The sequence below is a fragment of the Hemitrygon akajei genome, chromosome 7 (genome assembly GCF_048418815.1).
Source record: "Hemitrygon akajei chromosome 7, sHemAka1.3, whole genome shotgun sequence".
NCBI classification, from domain to species: domain Eukaryota; kingdom Metazoa; phylum Chordata; class Chondrichthyes; order Myliobatiformes; family Dasyatidae; genus Hemitrygon; species Hemitrygon akajei.
In genome coordinates this window covers 54,570,722-54,586,726 of record NC_133130.1, presented here as the reverse complement: position 1 = coordinate 54,586,726, position 16,005 = coordinate 54,570,722, and positions in this window count along the sequence as shown.

The following is a 16,005-nucleotide window of genomic DNA, read 5'->3' as shown; positions in this document are numbered from 1 at the left end:
AAACTGTACGATTTCAGCTCTACTGACGGGATCGCTGGCCTGTTGTAGAAGTGTTATCAGCATGGATCTACTCATTTCATACCGCCATAGGCGACGAATCGGCATGTAGGAGGGAGACTGAAAATCTGGCTGAGCCTGTCCTGGGACCAGCATGTTAAATGTCATCACAAAGAAGGCACATCAGCACCTCTAATTTATAATATGACGTGTCACCAAAACTTTGACAAACTTCTATAGAAGTGCAGTGGAGAGTATCCCAACTGGTTGCTTCTCGACCTGGTATGGAAAGGTCAATGCCCAGGAATGGAAATGTCTGCAGAATATCAGTCCAAGACAGGCAAAGCCCTCGCCACCATTGAGTGCTAATCACGAAAGCAGCATCCAGCAGCGAACTCCTCCATTATTCAGACACCCCTCCCCCACCATTCTTCTCACTGCTACAATGGCACTGCAAGTCATAGGTCCCACACCACCCAGTTCAGAAACAGTTATTAGACCACAAAACCATAAGATATAGGAGCAGAATAGGCAATTCGGCCCATCAAGTCTGCTCTGCCATTACATCATGGCTGATCCACTTGCTCTCAGCCCCAATCTCCAGCCTTCTCTCTGTATGCCTTCATGCCCCAACTAATCAAGAATCAATCAACCTCTGCCTCAAATATACCCAGTGACTTGGTCTTCACAGCCATGCGTGGCAATGAATTCCACATAGTCACCATTCTCTGGCTAAAGAAATACCTCTCGTCTCCATTCTAAAAGGACATCCCTTGATTCTGATGCTGTGTCCTCTGGTCTTAGACTCCCCCACCAAAGAAGACATCCTCTCCACATCCACTCTATTGAAGCCTTTCAACATTCAATAGGTTTCAGTGAGGTCACACCACGCCCCTCCCCTCCCCCAGACCATTCTTCTGAATTGCAGTGAGTCCAGGCCCGGAGCTGAAAAAACACTCCTCATTCAATTCCAGAATCATTTTTGTGAACCTCCTCTGAAGCCTCTCCATTGGCAGCACATCCTTTCTGGGATAGGGAGCCCAAAACTGCTCTCAGTTCTCCAAGTGAGACCTCACCAGTGCTCAACATTCCATGTTTGCTTTTATATTCCTGTCCTCTCAAAATGAATGCTAACATTGCATTTGCATTCCTTACCACTGACTCAACCTGCAAATCAACCTTTAGGAAATCCTGCACAAAGACTCCCAAGTCCCCTTGCGCCTCAGATTTTTGAACTTTCTCTCCATTTATAAAATAGTCTACGGCGGCGGCTTGGAGTCACCCTGGACTGAGCTCCCTTCCTACCCCTTGCCTCTGTTGGGTAAGCCTGGCTGGACTGCCGCTGCCTGGTGGGGGACTCTGCCCTTTCCTACCCCTTGCCTCTGTTGGGTAAGCTTGGCTGGACTGCTGTTGCCCGGTGGGGGACTCTGCCCTTTCCTACCCCTTGCCTCTGTTGGGTAAGCCTGGCTGGACTGCTGCTGCCTGGTGGGGGACTCTGCCCTTTCCTACCCCTTGCCTCTGTTGGGTAAGCCTGGCTGGACTGCTGTTGCCCGGTGGGGGACTCTGCCCTTTCCTACCCCTTGCCTCTGTTGGGTAAGCCTGGCTGAACTGCTGTTGCCTGGTGGGGGACTCTGCCCTTTCCTACCCCTTGCTTCTGATGGATTGTGCCCTGCATCCTGCCCAGGTGTCCTGTGACCTGCCCAGGCCCCTGTGTTCCTGCCTGGGAGGCTGGGCTTTGCCCAGGGGGCTATCCTCCCAACATTCCTTGTCCCATAGACCCATCCTGTAGTGTATCCAGGATCCTGCCTTGCCTGAACTATCTCTGAACCCCAGGATCACCTTGAATACCATGCCCATCATGCATGCCATGGTCTCCCCATCTTGTTCTATCCTTTAGTTGTTCCTGTCCTGCCCCTAGTACTTCAGTGCCTGTGTCCTGCACTTGGGTCCAGCCTCATGTCCCCTTATGACACAGGTATGTCTTGGTGAGTATGCATGAACTCACTGTGACCTTGTAACCTCCACATTCTTACACACCTACCCCTCTTGACTACTGGCACAACAAGGGTTGCCCAGTGTGAAAATCCCACAGGTTCAATTATCTCATTTTCTTGTTATTGCATAAGCTCTACCTCAACTGTGGAGGAAAGGAACATGCATTGAAGACATAGAAAGGATCTACTGCTGTCCCAGTGTACATGATGAATAAACTCTTCTTGAGCTTCCAGCTGAGTACAGTTATTAATTATAACTGACATTGTGTTGCCTTTATGGCATTTGTTTAGTTAAAGTTAGGATTGTTTAAAGTAAATTCGTTGTCTGTGATATATCGCGGCATGCAATGACGTCACATCCAGTTTCGCCGCATCTTGTGGGAAAATACTGGTTTGGAGAAACGGGAAGGAGGGGGCTCACATGTGCAAGATCAGCGCAAGAAAAGTTGTCTTTCTACGCATTAGAAACATAGTGAAGCAACGCCGTAAGTTCATGAGATAATCGATATGTTGAATTAAAATGTTAACGCTGATTCTGTTAAAAGTAATGACGGTTGATAAGGTTTATGTTTTCGTTAGTTAAAGAGTTGCGGATAGTTTGTGTTGAAGTGTATTTAAAGCAGTCAATGGCGTAGGTAGATTCTGACTGTATGCTGCATTTTAATGTAATGTAGTTGTCGTAGTTTACTTTTGCAAGTATTTACAATGTAAATGTGATATCAAGAAGGAAACAAATACTGTACAAATCTTGTATTGTTTTATCAACAGTTTTCACCATACGTTAATGTGGAAGAGTGAACAGTAAACGGTTAATCTTACTGAGATCCTGTTTTCATTGACTATGGTTTACCTCAGTGTTTAGTTCAGCGTTCTCTTACACCTGAGCGAGAACACTACAGACATGTTGATGATAAACTCTGCCATCTTCTTCAGTGATGATGCCTGGGCATGTGTAATCCAGTGGTATTTATACCCCCATAGTCTCCCTCCTGATTGGTTAGTCCCCATCCAATCAGTTTCCATTCTCCCACCTTGATTACAATCAAATTCCAGTCCTTACTTAGAGTGAGACCTTCATCTTTGTTAAAATGCCTTGAAGCCCTATGGTTTGGCTGTGCCAGATTTTGGAAGATATACTTTGGTACCTTTGAGCTTACCTTCATCAGGATTGCTGAGAAGTTTATACCGCTTGAGTAAGCTGTCAGCTGACATGTCAGTTTTCATGTGATACAGGAACTTGCTATAGCCAATCGTGCCCGAGTAAGATCACTTTAGTGATATGCACTGGTATTGATTTTCACTCTCAAGATGAGCCCTGTCACAACCAAGCAGCAGTAACTGCTTCCCCCATGTAAGTCTACAGTCTGGAATATGTTGGTGTAAGGGTCTTCAAAGAGTCAGGGCCAAACATACAGTATGTCTTTTCACTGCATATAGTAATAGCATATCCAGTGTCAAGTTCAAAGGGAATGGGTCTGCCATTAACATATAGGGGGACTGACCCTAGACCATCTGAGCACATTACAAATGCTTCCAGCTCTGTAGTCACGTACTGTGCTGCTGTGGAATGTTCTGGTTTGGATGGAGGCCGAGATTGGCAAACTCTTGCCAAGTGTCCTTTCTTTTGGTAAGTATGGCAGACGAAGTCTCGTTGTTGACAGTCAGTAGGCTTCTGATGAAGTTCACCGCAATGGTAACATCAAAAACACAGAGTATAATTCCCTTTCCTCTTGGCTCGGGACACTTTGTTAATGTCAGTATAATAGGTGATGAGGACTTTGCCTCTCCTTGTACTTTGTCCTGTTGCAACAAAACTGCATTCTTATCTGCTGCTTCATGCCAGCTGCGATATCAAAGGCCGATTTAACTGTGAGATCTGATTCTGCCAACAGGCGATGTTAATGCAAACAACACATACTGCCTGCCTATGATCAAGCAATCGTGCATCATACCTTCTCGAACTGCACCAAAAATCACAAAATTCAGTCAGTTTTCTTTATTCAGTAACAAACGTTGCTAAAGATTATTTTCCAACTGAATACAGGTGTTGAATCTAAAACGTTGCACAATAACTGATGGTTTAGGATTGTAATGAGACCCAATTAATGTCACAAGTTCTCCATAACATTTTGAATAGGGCAAATCAGGATTCACCAAATTTTGAACAATGTCATATGTTTTTGGACCGTATGCACTGAGCACGATGCTGGCTTTTTTTATTGGGATCCATGTTGTCGCTTGCGGCAAAAAAAAGTCCAAACGTTCAACGTAAACATTCTGGGTGTGTTGTGGATCACAGTATTCCTCAGCTTTTCCAGTTATGCTCATTGTTCCAATGTGAACATGCATTCCAAAAGAGTGAACGTTACAGATCCCATCCTCGTCGCCACTGTTGGAATTAAAGAAAAACCCGGATTGGGGAGCATGCCTTATGAGAAAAGGTTGAGTGAACTCAGCCTTTTCTCCTTGGAGCGACGGAGGATGAGAGGTGACCTGATAGAGGTGTATAAGATGATGAGAGACATTGATCGTGTGGATAGTCAGAGGTTTTATCCCAAGGCATAAATGGCTATCACGAGAGGGCATAGTTTTAAGGTGCTTGGAAGTAGGTACAGAGGAGATGTCAGAGGTAAGTTTTTTTACGCAGAAAATGGTGAGTGCATGGAATGGGCTGCCCGCAACGGTGGTGGAGGCAGATAGGATAGGGTCTTTTAAGAGACTCACGGATAGGTACAAGGAGCTTTGAAAAATAGAGGGCTATGGCTAACTCTAGGTAATTTCGGCACAGCATTGTGGGCCAAAGGGCCTGTATAGTGCTGTAAGTTTTCTATGTTTCTATGAACCCTTAGGGGCCAGAGATCATAATAAGATAGAATTCACCTTGCAATTTGAATGGGAGAAACTAAAGTCAGATGTATCAGTATTACAGTTGAGTAAAGAAAATTATAGAGGCATGAGAAAGGAGCTAGCCAAAATTGATTGGAAGGGGATGCCAGTGGGGATGATGGCACGGGAGTTATGGCTGGAGTTTCTGGGAGCAATTAAAAGCTGCATGATAGATACATCCCAAAGAGAAGTGTTCGAAAGGCAGGATAGCTGACAAAGAAAGTGAAAGCTATCATAAAAACCAAAGAGAGGGCATATGCTATAGCAAAAATTGATGGGAAGTTAGAGGATCGGGAAGCTTTGAAAAACAAGGCAGCCAAAAGGAAAAGATGGAACACTAAGGTAAGCTAGCCAATAATATTAAAGAGGATAGCCAAACTTTCTTCAAATACAGTATATAAAGAACAAATAAGAGGCGAGAGTAGATATTGGACCACTGAAAAATGATGCTGGTGAGGTAATAATAGGGGACAAGAAAATGGTGGATGAACTGAATAAGTATTTTGCATCAGTCCTCACTGTGAAAGACACTAGCAATATGTTGGATGTTCGAGCATGTTGGGGGCAGAAGTTAATGAAGATGCCATTTCTCAGAAGGAGCTTTGGAATCTGAAAGAGCTGAAGGTAGATAAGTCACCTGGACCACATGGTCTGTACCCCAGTGTTCTGAAAGATGTGGCTAGAGAGATGGTGGAGGCATTAGTAATGATCTTTCAATAGATTCTGCCATGTTTCTGGAGGACTGCAAAATTGCAAATGTCACTCCACTCTTCAAGAAGGGAGGGAGGCAAAAGAAAGGAAATTATAGGCCAGTTGGGAAGATGCCTTTATAATGGACATCATCAAATTTTGCGGCCAAGTATGCAGATAATATGAAGATAGGTAGAGGGGCAGGTAGTGTTGAGGAAACAGAGAGGCTGCAGAAGGACTTAAACAGATGAGGAGAATGGGTAAAGAAGTGGCAGATGGAATATGGTGTTGGGAAGTGTATGGTCATGCTCTTTCTGGCCTGCTGAGTTCTTCCAGTATTTTGTGTGTGTTGCTGTCCATTTTCCTCTACAGTTGCTGCCTGACCTGCTGAGATCTTCCAGAAGTTCACTTTCCACTCCAGAAACCAGCATCTGCAATCACTTAATCCCCTTATAAGTAAATGGTTAATCAAAGTTGTTAATCTGTTTTTTGCTAACTGATAGCAATGCTCTTGTAGACTGTTTGTCATTGTGAGCATGGTCAGAATTTAACACCCATTCCTAATTGTCTTTAAGGAAGGATATTAATTTCTGATTGTGCTGACAAAAGCAAACAATCCACGAGAACACTGCTCTCAGTTAAAAGGACCAAACTAAAAAACTTGTCTTGGATACTTGCGTGAAGAACTTCAGGTAAGATAATGACGTGCTCAGACGCAGCAGCTTCTGTGGGTCAACCAAAGGTGCAACTGTCTTTTTTAAACATATTTTTTTTACAATCGCAAGGCTCTGCTGGATGTTAAGAACTTAAATACTGCAGGTCTACCCCATCAGTGATTTGGTCGCTTGCAGAGAAACTGAAGGAGCTGGACTTGATGCAGACCACGATGCTGCCTGCAAGCGAGGTATCAATGTGCGAAGGGAGTGTGCAGTCTAACAGTGGGTGATCGTCTTAGTTGCTTTCCTTGTAACCACAAGAGCATCTTGGACATTTGTGGGGTGCAATGCTGCAAGTCCAATTGAATAGTTTATTGACGAATGGCGGGGGGGGGGGGGTGGCTGCATGGCCTCGCTCATAACAAGGACTGGGCCCCAGGTCTCGGTTTGCAGCCGCCCGCCCAGGGGGAGGTGTCAGAGTCGGTCACTCCACTGCAATACCGGCAGCAGTGTGGTGCAGCGTTCGTGCTGGAGTCAGTCCTTCCCCACCCCCGAGTGTTCGGTCGGCGAAAGACTTCTGCAACAGTCATGGACTTGGGCTTTTTTTTTGTGGGACTATTTTACTGCAATCTTGTACCTGCCTTGTGCTGTGTATGACCATTGGTACTGTGTTCAGCATCTTGGCGCTGGAGGAACACAGTTCCGTTTGCCTTTATTCATGGGTGTTCATGTATGGTAGAAAGACAGTTAAACAAACTACTTTTTGGACTCTGTGATGAAGTTTCTGCAATGTGCTGGATAATAATTACAGGAATCTGGCCCTGCAACTGTAAAGGAACAACAATATATTTCCAAGTCAGTATGGTGCATCCTGTAGTGACCTGGGGTATGAACTTTCTACCCCTTGAGCCTTATCTATCCTAAAATGTTTCAAAAGTTCCAGCACCCCCCTTTCGTAATGTCGTAAAGTTACAATTTAACGAGGTAAATAAACTCATTTTTCTGACGTGTGTGTTAGCTTACAAATATAAACAGTGTTCTGCTGAAAATGTCACCAGAAACTTTGATCCTTAAGTAACAAACAAACAACGATCACATCCGAAACTCAATTTTGCAAGTGCTGTGTCTGGCATAAACTAAAATGCTGGCAGATAATTTTGTATTTTGGAAGTAGACATGATTAGCCAATTAAAGATACACTGTAGTTTGACACTATTTTCTAATTTGTACATAATCTCACAATAAATTCTAACAAGAATAAAAGCAACATACACAGAATGCTGGAGGAACTCAGCAGGTCAGGCAGCATCTATGGAAGAGAGTAAACAGTTAACGTTTCAGGCTGAAACCCTTCTTCAAGAATCCAAGAATGCAGTCAAGTTATATAGTAGATGCACTGTTATTCCCCTTGCTGCCTAAACAATTAAATTTACATCAAATAAATAACATATTAATGAAGTGAGATAGACTGAGACTCAGGATTTCAGAGAATCAATAAATGTCCCCATGACTACAAGAGCTCAGTCTTTGACCTTACATACTGATACCCGTATTCCACTTTAATTTGTTCAGATGTGTGTGGATAGGATTTTTCAGAGAATGGACCCGTCCAGTATTAGCTTTCAGCTGAGCTATGTGAAGACATGAAACCGCTGGAAAACGATGTTGGAGAGTTAGTAATGAATGACAAGGAAATGGCGGACAAACTAAATAAGTATTTTGCATCAGTCTTCACTGTGGTAGACACTAGCCGTATGGTGGAGGTTCCAGTGTACCAGGGGTCAGAAGTGTGTGAAGTTGTCTTTACTAGTGAGAAGGTGTTTGAGAAATGGTAAGGTCAGAAGATAGATAAGTCACCTGGACCAGATGATCTACACCCCAGTAATGATCTTTCAAGAATCACTAGATTCTGGAATGGTTCTGGAAGACTGGAAAATTGCAAAGTCTCTCCACTCTTCAAGAAGGAAGAGAGACAGAAGAAAGGAAATTATAGGCCAGTTAGTCTGACCTCAGTGGTTGGGAAGATGTTGAAGTTGATTATTAAGGATGTGGTTTCAGGTTACTTGAAGGCACATGATAAAGTAGGCCATAGTCAGCATGGTTTTCTCAAAGTAAAACCTTGCCTGACAAATCTGTTAGGATTCTTTGAAGAAATGACAAGCACGATAGACAAGGGAGAATTGGTTGATGTTGTGTACATGGATTTTCAGAAGGTGTCACACATGAGACTGCTTAACATGAGCCGATGAGATTACAGGAAAGGTACTAGCATGGATAAAGCAGTAACTGGTTGGCAAGAAGTAAAGTATGGAAATAAAGGGAGTCTTTTCTGGTTGGCTGCCAGTGACTAGTAATGTTCCACTTGTCGAGAACATTTCTTTATACGTTATATATCAATGGCTTTGATGATAGCAAAGAAGAGGCAGATGGAATACAATGTTGGGAAGTGTATAGTCATGCATTTTGGTAGAAGAAATGAAAGGATTGACTATTTTCTAAATGGAGAGAAAATACAAAAATCCAAGGCGCAAAGGGATTTGGGAGTCCTTGTGCAGGATTCTCTGAAGGTTAATTTGTAAGTTGAGTCTCTAGTAAGGAAGGCAAATGTGGTATTTGCATTAGAGGACTAGAATACAAAAATAAGGATGCAATATTGAGACTTTATAAAGCACTGATGAGGCCTCAATTGGAGTACTCAGAGTAGTTTTGGGTCCCTTATCTTAGAAAAAATGTGCTGAAACTGGAGAATGTTCAAATCAGATTCACAAAAATGATTCCAGGATTAAACAGCTTGTCACATGAAGAGTGTTTGATGGCTCTGGACCTGTATTCATTGGAATTTAGAAGAATGGTGACTTAATTGAACCCTTGCAACCCTTGCAACCCTTGATAGAGCGGATGAGATGGTAAGATAGTCTTACTATCTCTTCTTTCAGTTAGTCCTGACGAAGGGTCTCGGCCCGAATCGTCGACTGTAGTTCTTCCTACAGATGCTGCCTGACCTGCTGCGTTCCACCAGCATTTTGCATGTGTTGCTTGGATTTCCAGCATCTGCAGATTTCCCTGTGTTTGCGTATTCAAATTGGATGCCCATACTGCCTGATCTTTCCAATGTCTTGTGTTTTACATCAGTCTGCTGTCAATCAACACCTTTCAGCAAAGGAACGTGGATGATGAGACAAGATTGCAGATTGAACAATTATTGAGCAGATCATATATTAAGATACTTTTCCAATCAGGCAAATCAATATCTAACAGCCTTACCAACACAATAAACTATTTCAGTAAAATACAAGTTTCCCATATTTTAATAATACTAGATCAAAATAGAAGTCTGGTAATTCCTCAGTATACAGGTATTTTTCAAAAATCAGACCTTTCTCAATATTCTAGGTATCTCAACATCATATTGATCATTGAGCTCTGATGTTTGGTAGCAGACAACTCTCTAAGCCAGTGTTAAATATCCCAAATGTTTATTATTGCTCTCGCATTTAGACAAAATAATGTTTTATTCTCCAAATACAAGTAGATAGAATGTTATTTTAATATTTATTTGCTCATGCCTTTTCAAAAGTCTATTTATTTTCTTTTATAAGAGGCATGACATCAGAATTAAAGAGGCATATACATTAGGATTCAAGTATTATCATTTTTCACAAACAGTTGTATGAATATAATTTGGTAATTATGTGTCCATGTGTCCATCAAGATGGCACTGGTGATCTTTGGCGATGATCTGTCTACTGCAAACTATAGTTCCAAATACTCTTTTAAATGTACCTCTTCCAAATTACTCTCACAAAATACAATTCCCCTCTAAGCAATGGACTTTTAAACCAACTTAATGATCTTCAGATCTCATGATCATCTGAAGGACTCATTGACAAGGTAGGTATAGCACCTTTAAGAGGACAAAGGTTCATTGCCCTCATCGGAAGTAAGGCAGGAGTTGGGGGGGGGGGGGGGAGGTGGCATGGGGATCCAAGCTGGGCCAAAAAGTAAAGGGAAGAGGCCTTCTCTACCCAGCATCTTGTTGGCAAATATACAGTCGCTGGAGAACAAAACTGAGGACCAGAGGGCAAGATTGCAGTATCTGAGAGGAATGAGATCCTGTTGTATTCCATGACTGACCAAGACATGGCTTTCACTGGGCACGCCAGATGCAGCAATCAGATCTAATCGCTTCTCCCAGTCAACCAGGTAGTGAAGGTTGTAACCATGACCTCAGGAGTCAAGCGGCCTCCTCACTGTGGAAGCAGGACAATGCAAGGGGGGCAAGAAGGGAACTGGAGAGGAGACAAGAGAGGTGACACTGGGAGAGGTGAAAAGTGAGACTTACTCTGATAGACCTAGGCAGAGCCAGCTGGGACATGACAAGATTAACAGGTCTGATGACCTTAAATGGCCCAACAAATCTCAGAGCCGATTTTCTGAACACGGCTCGCAAAGGCAAGTCTTAGCTGAGAGCCAAATCCTCTGTCTTTAAGGGGTGAACAAATCTCTTCCTGTTGGCTTGCTTCTGGAGATGGTTGAGGTGCACCTCAGAACTACCTCAGTCCTCCAGGTCCTCCTGCATTCTCTGCAGTTGGAACCCCAGCCTCTGCTTCCTGACTATAGAAAAGTGGGGGCTAAAACCCAAATTGGCACTCAAATGGGAATAAGCTGATGGAGGAGCTCCAAAGTGCATTATGTGCCGGTTCTGCCCAGATCAAGAACTGGCTTCAGGAGGAAAACTGGGAGGACACAAAGCAGCAGAAATATTTCTCGAGGTCCTGATTAACTCTTTCCATCAGACCTTTGGACTGGCGGCAGAAACCTGCAGAGAGACTGACAAAAGAACAAAACAGAGACCAGAAAGCCTTTCAGTAACAGGACATGAACCGGGGGCCATGATCAGACACAATGTCAACTGGAATGCCGTGAATCCGAACAACATTCTATAGCAAAATATCAGCAGTTTCTTTGGTGGAGAGAAATTTTGGCAGGACAAATGAAGTGAGCAGCTTTATAAAAATGGTCTACCACCTCCTTGTGATGATGGCAGGCCAGTAATGAAATTCATAGGAGATCAGGAGATATGTGGGATGGGAAGCCCTGCAGGGTGCTGATCGGAAGATTTGTGTTGAGCACAGGCAGAACAGGAATTCACAAATAATTGGATATCCCTCATCATCTCTGGCCATCAAAAGCAACTTTGAATAATCTCCAAAGTCCTCCCCACCCCAGGATGCCCAGCAGAACAGGAAGCACGACCCCACTGGAGAACCTCGGAACAAACAAACATCCCACTGGAACCCCATCTGGGGTGGGTTCACTGCATTGTGCCTCGCAAACAGGAGCCAGAATGCCGCCTCTGGATATGATGGGCTCTGGACAGAGGTCCTTCTCAGAGGATTCTTACTGGTAGGAAAGGGCTTTCACATTCTTCGAGCCTGGTCTGTAAGAGATAGTAAAACATGTAAAAAAAAAAAATGCCCACCCAGCCTGCCAGGCATTCAGGCATTTACAAAGTACCCTGCAGAAGCTGTGGTCAAATCAACACGTACAAAAGCTGGATGAACTCAGCAGGTCGGGCAGCATCCGTTGACTGCTCATTTCAATGGATGCTGCCCAACCTGATGAGTTCATCCAGCTTTTGTACGTGTTAATTCAAGCATTTAGTCTCCTGGATATAGGCAAGATTTTTGTGAACCGACAAAGGGGTGCTAGGAACTTTCCAACCAGTGGCACCACACTTCTAACGCTAGTTTGACTGTAAAGAGCTCGCAATTTCCAGCATCATAGTTCCTCTCAGCAAGGGACAGGCATCTGACTGGAAAAAAATGAACAGGAGTGAACCTTACTGTCAGTCACAGACCTCCAAGAGACAACAGCTCCAACACCAACAAAGGAAGCATCTACCTCAACAATAAATGGCCGTTCAGGGCTTTGGTGCGTCAGTATTGGGGCTGAAGTGAATCACTCCTTTACTTCAAACAAAGTTTGCACCTCAGTCGTCCAATGAAAACAGGACAGAGAGCCTTTGGTCAGCGTGGAGATGGTTGCGGCAGTCGACTGAAACGGTGAATGAAATTGGCAAGGCTGAGAAACCTCTGCACCTGCTTTAAGGTCTTTGGCAGTGGCCATTAGATGACAGCTGTAACCTTCCCTGGCTCCATCGACATGCCTTCTGGAGAGACAACATAAACAAGGAAGGAGCATTTGCAAGCTTGCTGAAGGTGAGCGCCAGCTGCCAGCCTTCTGATTGCTGGTGGGGTGGCTCTGCTGCCGAAGAGAGAAGTCTGTGCCCAGAGAATGTTACTGAGGCTTTCTACATTCTGGATATGGATTTGGGACTATGGACTTTTTTTCCCAGTATTATGGGTTTTTAAAAATACTTTGGTTCTTTCTCTTTTTTATGCGGGGGAGGGGGATTTTGAGTCCTTGCTGTGTTTTATTCGTTAAGTTTCTACGCGCATGGAGAGGAGGATTTGGGAGCAGATGCTTGTATTGCGTTTCGTGTGGGAGAGGGTGTTTTGGGGGTTAATGATAGTGTTGCCGTTCTTTTTCTTTCTTGGTTTCCTGACTATCTGGAGAAGAATTTCAGAGTTGTGTACTTTGATAATAGATGAACCTTTGAACATCTTTTAAGCTTCACAAAGAGGTGATTTTCACAGAGTTTCTGAAGGACCTGCCGAACATCCTGAATGTGCCCCTGGAGAGAGTCTCAAAAGATTGGTATATCATCTAGATGCACAAAAACAAATCTCTCGCTGAACATCATTTACGAAGGCCTGAAAAACTGTGGGGGTGTTTAACACTCCAAATGGCATGAGGAAATATTCCTAGTGGCCACTAGGGTTGCAAAAGGCTATCTTCCATTCATTTCCTTCTCTGATGCGTATCAGATTGTAGGCAGCATGCAGACAGAGCATCGTAAAAATGGTGGATTTCTGCAGAAGCTGAAACACAGATGACATCAGTGGGAGAGGCTAATGGTCCTTAAGGGTAACTTTATTGAGATCTCGATAGATAATACAGGGTCGAAGGCCACTGTCTTTCTTGGAAACAAAGGAGCTTCCAGCACTGGCTGGTGAGGTGGAAGGGCAAATTAAACCAGTCTCCAGAACTTCCTGGATACATTCATCCATGGCCATTGTTTCTGGGGTAGAGACAGAATAGGATGAACACTAGGGGGAGCAGTGCCAGGGAGAAGTTCAATGGCACAGTCATATGGTCTGTGAGGTGGCAACTCAGTAGCTCGATGTTTACTAAATACCCCTCTCAGATCATGATGCTCAGGAGGCAAATGCACACGGTCTGACGAGCAGTCAAGAGCGTCACAGGGACCCAGCCCTTCAACTGCTGGAGCTGTTTCTTTGTGCACCCTAGCCACTGGGGGTGCAGGAATTCTGTATGCAGGACTCCAACAAAGAGATCCAGTGGCCCAGGAGAACTGTGTGTCATGAAGCCACAGCTGAGGATAGCCAAGAATCAAAGGATCTCGAGAGGACTTGAGGAGATACAGAGAAACTGATTCAAGGTGGGTTCTCCCTACGGTCAGAAGAAGAGGCTTCGTTCTATACTTGATTACTCCAGAGGCGATGGGCTTGCTGTCTATAGCTTGAACTTTCCAGGCCAAGGGACAGGACTCTAAGGGAGTGCACACCTTCTGTGCTGATTCGATATCAAGGAGGTTATCAGTTACACCTGAGCCCACATTGGGGTCATTCCAAGTACCTGATAACAGTAAACAGGAGTGGGGGATCTCAAGTTGGGCCGTTCTGCTCACTAATGTCCTCCCAGTCCCTAGCGAGCTTTTGGCTTTTACTTCTATCACAGGGCAGGAGACATGCAGTAGCTCCACAATAAAGACAACACCCCTTTTTCATGTGTCTCTCCCTCTCAGGTTTCGGGTGAGATCATCCTAACTGCATCAGTTCATTTTCTGGCTGTTGACTAGAACGGGCATGCTTAGGAGACGGTCGCCTCAGTGACCACAGGCTTGGAGTGTTCTCTCCTCCACTCACAAACACAGTTGTTAATCGAGATGGCCGGGGTTACAATTTCCTCCAGGCTGGACCTCCCCCATTCCCTACTGGCGAGTTCGTCCTTCACTTCCTCAGAGAAGGCACGGTGAAAGGTGGTGAGATGTGCCTCTGAATCCCACTTGCTTTCAGCTGCCAGAATTGTATTGCAATAGATCAGGCTCCCGGCACAGTTCTAACAGCTGCCTTGCCCACTTGTTTAAGGGTGTCTGTGAACACCTTCAGATCACTGCAGTTTGGAGATTGCTGGGACCATCGAGCACAGTCAGACAGCAGAATAATGTAGGTGATCTTGAATTTATCAGACTGCAGGTCTGAGGGCTGGAGCTCAAAGACAAGGGCATTAGGTTGCCCTAACACTGGGGATCTGGGATCTTGAGTACTTTGGCTGGCACATATGCAGGTGGCACTGTCCCAGGAGGCAGAGCTAGCAGACATGGAGTCACACTGGGACAAAGAACGCATGCGTGTAATGGCTGAAGAGTCTCAGCAAATTGCTTAACAGCATCCATAGGCTGCTGAAGTTGTCCTTGACGTGTGCCAAGCAAGACTCCCTGCTCAGCAACAGTAACACAGAGCTACTCCAGTTTTAATGTCACAGCTGACTATGTAACTTCTCTCACACAGATTAGTGGAGAACCCCACTGCAAAGAAAGGTCACACAAAATTAGAGGAAAAAATCCAACAAAGCTTTACTGGATTCCTTAGCAGACAAAGTACAGGCAGAGGATCCAAAAAACTCACAGGCAAATCAAAATCAAAATTAAAAAAGAACATTAACTAGTGCTTCAGAAACTAAAGATTCCTAAAAAATATAAGGCAACATTCCTCTTATCAAAGATTATTCCAAGAGTGAGCAAAGAAAGAGGGGACAAAGTACTTGTGTCGGGCTGTAAACACAGTACAGATGATAACAATTAACTAATAATTAGCCTAAGGCAAGTGACCAAGGGGTTGGCTATCTGATCTCTGCCTCCCTCTGGTGGCCAGTTCAAGGTATAACATTTCCTTATGACAATTTTTCCATACTGTATTTCCTTTTGTTAAACTTTTGAAGCTGTTGAGTTTCTTATAGATAAGCTTGATGGCTTTGTTTTTTTTTCCAGTCAATTTTAAATTTGGCAAGTAGAGTTAAATGATTTGTTCACTTAATTAAAACTCATGTTGTTAGCTGACTTGCTTCTCTTTTCATCATTTATCACAATTCCAATGCACTATCAGAAGTTGGCGCCTTTCCAAGTGTATTCATTTGTCTGAATTCACATTAACTTTTCCAGTCTGGGTTTTTCTATTTTTGGTGCATTATCAACTTCCTAGAGTTTAATTATACAGTTAACAAGACAGAAGTTCTAGGACCTTATGTACACTTAACACAGTTTTTATCTTTATCTAGCATCTCTATAGCAAGAGATAATAATTAATTCACTACTAATATTACATTTTAATTGTAGCTTTCTACTTAATTATTTCATTCTTGTCTGTCCTACTATCTTCAGATTTCAATGCAGAAAAACAAATGAGCTTGAAATATGGTATATTTGACCCATTGAGTCTGCACCGCTATTTCATCATGTGGGGAAGTTTCCCTCTCAGCCCCAATCTCCTGCTTTCTCCCCTTATCACTCCATGCCCTGATTAATCAAAAAGCAATCAACCTCTGCCTTAAATATAACTAAAGACTTGGCCTCCACAGCTGCCTGAGGCAATAAATGCCACAGATTGACCACCCTTTGGCTAAAGAAATTCTTCCTC